Source organism: Vicia villosa, linkage group LG3 (genome assembly GCF_029867415.1).
Source record: "Vicia villosa cultivar HV-30 ecotype Madison, WI linkage group LG3, Vvil1.0, whole genome shotgun sequence".
NCBI classification, from domain to species: Eukaryota; Viridiplantae; Streptophyta; class Magnoliopsida; order Fabales; family Fabaceae; genus Vicia; species Vicia villosa.
In genome coordinates, this window is record NC_081182.1 from 209,402,049 (window position 1) to 209,409,319 (window position 7,271).

The window sequence follows — 7,271 nt, forward strand, 5'->3', positions numbered from 1 at the left end:
ACCTCGGAGAGGCCTCGTCAAACAATACAAGTACAATCTTGATATGGCTCCCGATAGAGATCAACTTCGGGTCATGACTCAAAAGGATAGAGAGAGTTTCAAGGAATACGCTCAGAGATGGCGTGAAGTTGCTGCTCAAATTTGTCCTCCTCTTGAAGAAAAGGAGATGAAAAAATTTTATCTCAAAACAGTGAGTCCAATTACTACAGACGAATGGTTGCAAGTGCACCTAATGACTTTACCGAGATGGTAAACATAGGCATACGTCTAGAAGAAGCAGTTCAAGAAGGACGCTTGAACAAAGAAGCAAAATCTTCTATCAGTTCTAAGAAGTACGGAAGTTCTTTCCAGAAGAAAAAGGATCAAGACGTTAGCAACATTCTACACAAACCAAGAAAAAGGTATCAACCTCAAGTTGCTACCATAACTCCGGTTGTTAACTCAGCGCCATCTTATCAACCTTAGGTTTCTCAATAACCATTTCAACAAAGGCCACATCAACCTCAACAACAGGTTCGACCATCAAATTTCAACAACAATCGGGCTCCAAGGTATCCTGCCTTCGACCCCATACAAGTGACGTATGCGGAATTATTTCTCACCTTATTGGAAAAAGGACTCATTCAGACGAAATGTCCTACAAATCCTCCAAACAATTCTTCGCCTTGGTTCAAGACTGATCAATCTTTCCCCTATCATCAGGGAGCACCAGGCCATAACATTGAAAACTGCTTCAGTTTCAAGGCAGACGTCCAGAGATTAGTAAAGAGTAGAATGCTCTCATTCAAAGATGTTAATCCCAACGTCCAAGCAAACCCTTTACGACAGCATAAAAAAATTTGGTAATCTACTTACCAGGTCCTGTACCGTATGAGTCCGACAAGGCCATACCATACAAGTACAACGCTACATTCATAAAAAATGGTAAGGAAATACCATTATCCTCTGTTTTCAACATTGTTGATGTTAGTCAAGTCACCAGAAGCGGAAGAGTCTTCAACAGAACAACAAAAATGTGGGGAAGCCTTCGGAAGAAGCGCCACATAAGCAAGATAACCATCCGACCAATGCTGTTCAAGCGAAAGAAAATGATGAGATCTTGAAGTTAATCCATAGGAGTGAATACAACATTGTAGATCAACTACTACATACTCCGTCTAGGATATATGTACTTTCCCTGCTAATGAGTTCTGAAGCTCATAGGGAAGCTCTACAGAAAGTTTTAGAACAAGCTTTTGTAGAACCCGATGTTACCATAAGACAATTCAACAACATTGTTGCCAACATCTCCGCAAGAACTAATCTGGTTTTCTGTGACGAAGATCTTCCTGAAGAAGGAGTAAGTCATAATTTGCCACTCAACATTTCAGTTAGCTGCATGGGTGACGTTCTCACAGGAGTCTTAATGGATAATGGATCCTCACTCAACGTCATGCCCAAATCAACTTTGTCGAGGTTATCTGTAGCAATCTGCTTAAAAATTAACGTTCAAACGAGAGTCGCCACCTGTTGCACCCCAAAATTTGCCCATCCAATTGTTTTACTACCTGGCTTATTGCTTCATATTCATTCGCATACTAGGTCTTCTAACATCAGGCATCATTATGTAATTAATCTGGCTGGGGATCAAGGATTTTGAAATACTATGGTTTTAATTGTTCATTGTTTAAGCTTATTGAGTTTAGTCGATTAAAGACGAGATTTAGGTCTCATATCTTCAAGTTTCATTACCAAGAGACTTGCTTAAGAGGCATTGCTTTTATTTCGAGATTGTTCTTGAACTATGGTGAAAGAGAATGAACGCGAAGATACATTGTATTGAAGGCATCATTCTTTCTAATATTTGGTGTTTGACACGTTGGGCCGAATCGATGAATTAAATTGAATCAAGGGTTTCATTGAAGATGCAAAATGATTGGAATTTGTTCATTAAGTTAATCAAAGTAAAGTGGAGTTCTCTAGATTTATTCAAGACTATGTCAAAATTACTACCTTAATTACCAAGTCTCACCATTCAATGTCGACCACTTACAACAACAAAAAAAAGAAGAGAAATAGTCTATTTCAAAACAAGTTTCAAACTACAATTCTCATTACAAATATGACATTAAAAAATACATCTAAGTTAACAGGTTATCCTTTGGCTCATGCTATCTAGATCCACGTCATCTTCATTCTGATCTTTCTACAGAACTGACTTCAAATGCATCATCTTTGTTCCCCATATTCCAAGGTACAGCCAATACCACCTGCAAATCAACAGCAAAAGCAAAATTATTCATAACTATTGACTATTGCTATCAGAATTAACCTATTTCTAAACCTCTTCCTAATTGTTTTAACCATCAAACCATACTTGCAAGTCAAAGAAAAACCAAGAAACCCACCTACTGACAGTTCCAAGTTATCCATATTGTATCATCCATACACTTCCATACATAAGACATTCAACACAACACAGTTCACAAACCAACTCAGTCAAATAAACCAAAGATTCTCTTAACCATTCAATTCCAAATTTCTTATTTATTCATCAAAGCTAACCTCTAAAACCATCAACTCACATATCCACACTACATCCTAAGGCAGCCTATATCAGAGCACATGTCATCATTCCATTCATGAAAGTATCAAAAAAAAAAGAAAGCCTATTCAAACACAAAATCAACCCTGGGCCCGATTCACTATCACACCCCCTGAGGCCCGGTGTCACGCCTTTTTGGCTAAAAATCGCAACAAAAATTGACTTGGGCCCAAAACGCTATGCGTACCCCCTGTGGCCCGTCACCGCCATTTTTGGCTAAAGAATTCTGTAACAATAATCAACTTGGGCCAAACTCTGGGCCTACGCACCTCATGCTTATCACACCACGAATTTCAATTTGGCACCCCCTGTTTACATTTTTACTTTAGATTTTATTAGTTTCTTTTGTCAATTTCTTTTAGGTGATAAATACTAATTGTTCTCTTATCATTTTAGACTTTTAATTCAATTTCCCCCATAAAAATCATAAAAATAAATAGTCTTTTAATCCATTTCATGCTATATTTTGAATCTTTTATTCCATGCTTTTGTACAATTTTTCAAGTCATTCTTTTAGTCAATTTTGTGTGTAATTTTGTATCATTGTTTACTTGTGATTTTTACTTGTAATTTCACTTGTTTGTTTCCTTTAGGTTTAGGACCTATAATTCATAACCTTTAGGCTTAGTCTCCTTTCCCTTAAAATCCTAACATTTAGGTATAATCATAACATTAGGCTAGTTGTTCATTTTAGGCTAGTTTTCTTCTCCTTTTTCCTTTCAACTTTAAAACATTTAATAAAGGAAGAGGCGAATCACACTTCACTAAAAGTGGGAGAGAAATGAGTGGGATTTATTCCCTAATCTGTTTCTCAATCACTTAGTGGGAGAGAAATGAGTGGGATTCATTCCCTAATCTGTTTCTCGATCACTATGTAGAGAAATGAGTGGGATTCATTCCCTAATCTGTTTCTCGATTGCTATATAGAGAAATGAGTGGGATTCATTCCCTAATCTATTTCTCGATCATTATGTAGAGAAATGAGTGGGATTCATTCCCTAATCTATTTCTCTACCATTTTATGTGATTCTACTCGCAGATTAATTCCCCTTAAAAATCACCAATCAAAAACATCTAAAACACTTAATAAAGGCTCAGACCTAAATAAAGTAATGAAGTGGCGCGGAACCTTGTATTGGGTTTTGTTCATCATGAAGTTACATAAAAAACACAAACCAATCTTCTCTCTTTTCTCTCTTGCCTCCGAGGCATTCTTTCTCTTGCCTTCAGGGCATTCTTTCTCCTAATCAGACATGTTATTTCCACTCTATTCCCAGCTTAAGACTCTAGAGGTCGAGCAGCGGAGTGCGAATGTAACTGTTAAACTAAAAAACACAAAAACAAACAAAAACTAAAGAGCCGAACTACGGCGCTCTGATTCCTGAAAAGGATACGTAGGCATTAGGTCGCGGGGCCTAAGCGAGCACAACTATTTATAAACCTTATTTTTCCCCGTGTTTCTTTTCTTTCATTTGCATGCATTCCCTTAGTAATTAAGCTTAGATTTATACACCCTTTAGATAGCAACAAACATAGGTGGATACCATCGAGTACGATGGGCGTGAGGGGTGCTAGCACCTTCCCCTCGCGTAACCGACTTCCGTACCCTACCTCTGGTCGAAAGACCTTGCTCTTATTCGTTTCGTTTTAGGTTTGCTGGCGTTCCTTTCCTTTTAGGATAGATATGTTAGTGGCGACTCTGTTCATTTTCGCGAGCGTGCGACAACTGGCGACTCTGCTGGGGACGTGATAGACCTGTGCTGGTCCATTCTTAGCGAGTCGATCCTAGCCTTTGTTTGTTTCTTTTCTTTGGGTGTTTTTCTTTATTTGTTTATATGCTTACATCCTGTGTATATATGTTTACATATCATGTTTATTTCTATTTGCATATCATATTTACTTTCCGCATGCATCTGGACTATATTATGGGTCCCCGTGGGGACCACATACTTTCTCTGTTTGCAGCTTGGGTGGGATGTTCTATGAGGTAAGAGGCCCAATACCCAGGTTATGAGTGATACCTTAGGAACTAGGAATAGAGTGGCCATGACGGACAGAAGACGTATGTCTGATTGCTCCGATCATGTATCCACGGGCAGAGCTTGGTTGAACGAGGCAATATCGTATGATTACGCCTACTTTCAATCCTCTGTTGGCCTTTTTGACCTACCCTGACCTACTACACCCGTGAGTGGGGAGGGAATGATATTCTATACAGGTGCAGGTACATATTCTGTTGGTGACTATTGGTTCTCCTGGTATTCAAAAAGGCGTCGAACCTTTGATCCTGGGACATTTGACTTATACAGAAGTTCTACTTCAGTTATCTATCAGAATCAATGTCGAACCTCTGAATCTGGAGGGTTCGACCATCTTTGACTTATGCACAAGCTATTTATCCAGAAAGCAACGTCGAACCTCTGAATCTGGAGGGTTCGACCATATCTTCTTGACCATGAGAAGCTGTTATCCAAGAGGCCTTGATCCTTAATCCTGATTTATGCTGCACTTGCATCATCATTAACATTTTTGCATTCATGCATGTGCATCCATGGTTACCAAAGACTCTTACCACTCTTCCTCTCCATCAGATCAGTCAAGACGATTCCTCCACACCGATATCTGACAAGAGCTCACAAAAGAAGAATCATGGGGAACTATGAACAAGATCAAGCTGCCATTAGAGAAGAGATTGACCAAATAAAAGGCAAGGTTGATGCTATTTTGGAAGCTATCCAAGCCTTAAGAGCTGAAAGGGTTCCCGTTGCGCAAGAGATCCCTGTTCCTGCTAATCAACCTGATGTTAGCCAAGATGCTGTCATTGAGCATGTCGAGATACCTTATGCTAATCCTGAGTATCAACGAAGGCCTGCTAATGCTGTTTTTGGGATGCCATTTAGCTTCACACCTGCTAATACTGTTGGAGCTCCTCACCAAGGAAAACCTACGCCCGCAACTTCTGGAGGGCCAACTATGACTGGGCCTCCTTGCTCATTTCCTATTCAACCTCCTCATACAGAGATTCCTTATCCTACTTTCTATGGTCCTCAGTTTTCCAATCCAGAAATGCATCCAATACCAACTGTTGAAAGAGCTCAACCCGTTGAGAGATCTGCTGAGAGGTATCAAATTCTTGAGGAGAGGATTCGAGCTATTGAAGGTTTTTGTGCCTATGGAATGGATGCTGAAGAGATGTGCCTAGTTCCTAATCTGGTTATTCCGCCCAAGTTCAAGACTCCTGACTTTCAGAAGTACAAGGGTTTAAGCTGTCCAAAGAGCCATATCATCATGTACTGTCGTAAGATGGCTTCTCACATCCACAATGACTCATTGCTCATCCATTGCTTTCAATATAGCTTGTCTGGGGCATCTTTGAACTGGTATATGAACCTGGAGCATAATAGGATCCGATCTTGGAAAGATTTGTCTGATGCCTTTCTCAAGCAATATCAATACAACATTGACATGGCACCGACTAGGTTGCAACTACAGAATCAGGTGCAAAGGACCAATGAGACATTCAAAGAATACGCCCAAAGGTGGAGAGAAATGGCTGCTCAGGTTAATCCACCACTTTCTGAATCCGAACTAGTTGATATGTTCATGAATACTCTTCAAGGGCACTATTACGAAAGGATGGTGGGTAGTGTTTCTTCTGGCTTCTCCGATCTAGTCAGGATTGGTGAAAGAATTGAGAATGGCTTGAAAATTGGTAAGATCCAGAATCCCGCCAATGTTGCTGCTGCTAATCAATATGGGTACAAGAAACCTCAGGGTAATTTCATCAAGAAGAAAGAAGGCGAGACTAGTGTTGTTTCTACTCAAGATCAATCTCCTTGCTATCAAGTGAACGCCACCGCTCCTCAAGCTTATGTGGCACCTGTTGGTCAACAACCTTGGGTCCCTTATCAGCAATATGCTCAACAACAACAACAAGGTTATCAACAAAAACAAGGTCAACAGAGGCAAAATAGGCCAAAAAGGGTGTATGATCGTGTACCAATGTCTTATAGCCAACTTCTCGCCACCTTGCTCGACCTCAAACTGGTTCAATTAGTGGAAGCTATGCCTCCTCCTGATCCCCTCCCTCCAAATTACAAGATTAATGCTAAGTGTGAATTCCACTCTGGAGGATCTGGTCACACTACTGAGGAGTGCAGAGTCCTCAAAGACAAAGTTCAGGATTTGCTTGACGCAAAAGAGATTGTGTTTGCACCTGTGGCACCTAATGTGATCAATAATCCCATGCCACCTCACAATGGAGCTTCCACCAGTGGACCATGAAGACTTTATGTTTGTCAGAGAACATTTCATTTGCATTAGAATAAGGCCAGGCTTGCCATTGTATAGATTTCTTTAGTATTTTCAATTGTATTACTTTTGTTGTTATCAAGTACTTCTCATTGTAAGAAACTCATTATGTTTGAATAAATAAAAATAATGTAATATACATGTTTTTTCTCAAATCATTTCATCTTGTCATTATGTTCATTGATACTTCACTCATTTGTCTTAAGCAAACAAAAAAAGAGAATGATGAAAAATAAAAAAAATACATGAACTACTAACTGTATGCTTTTGGAACAAAGATCCTGCTGACGATGTACAGGCATTATTTCAATTCCTAAACACCGGAGTTATAAGGGAGTGAAACCTTCGTCAACCCCTTTGAGCCTAAGGAGTAGTA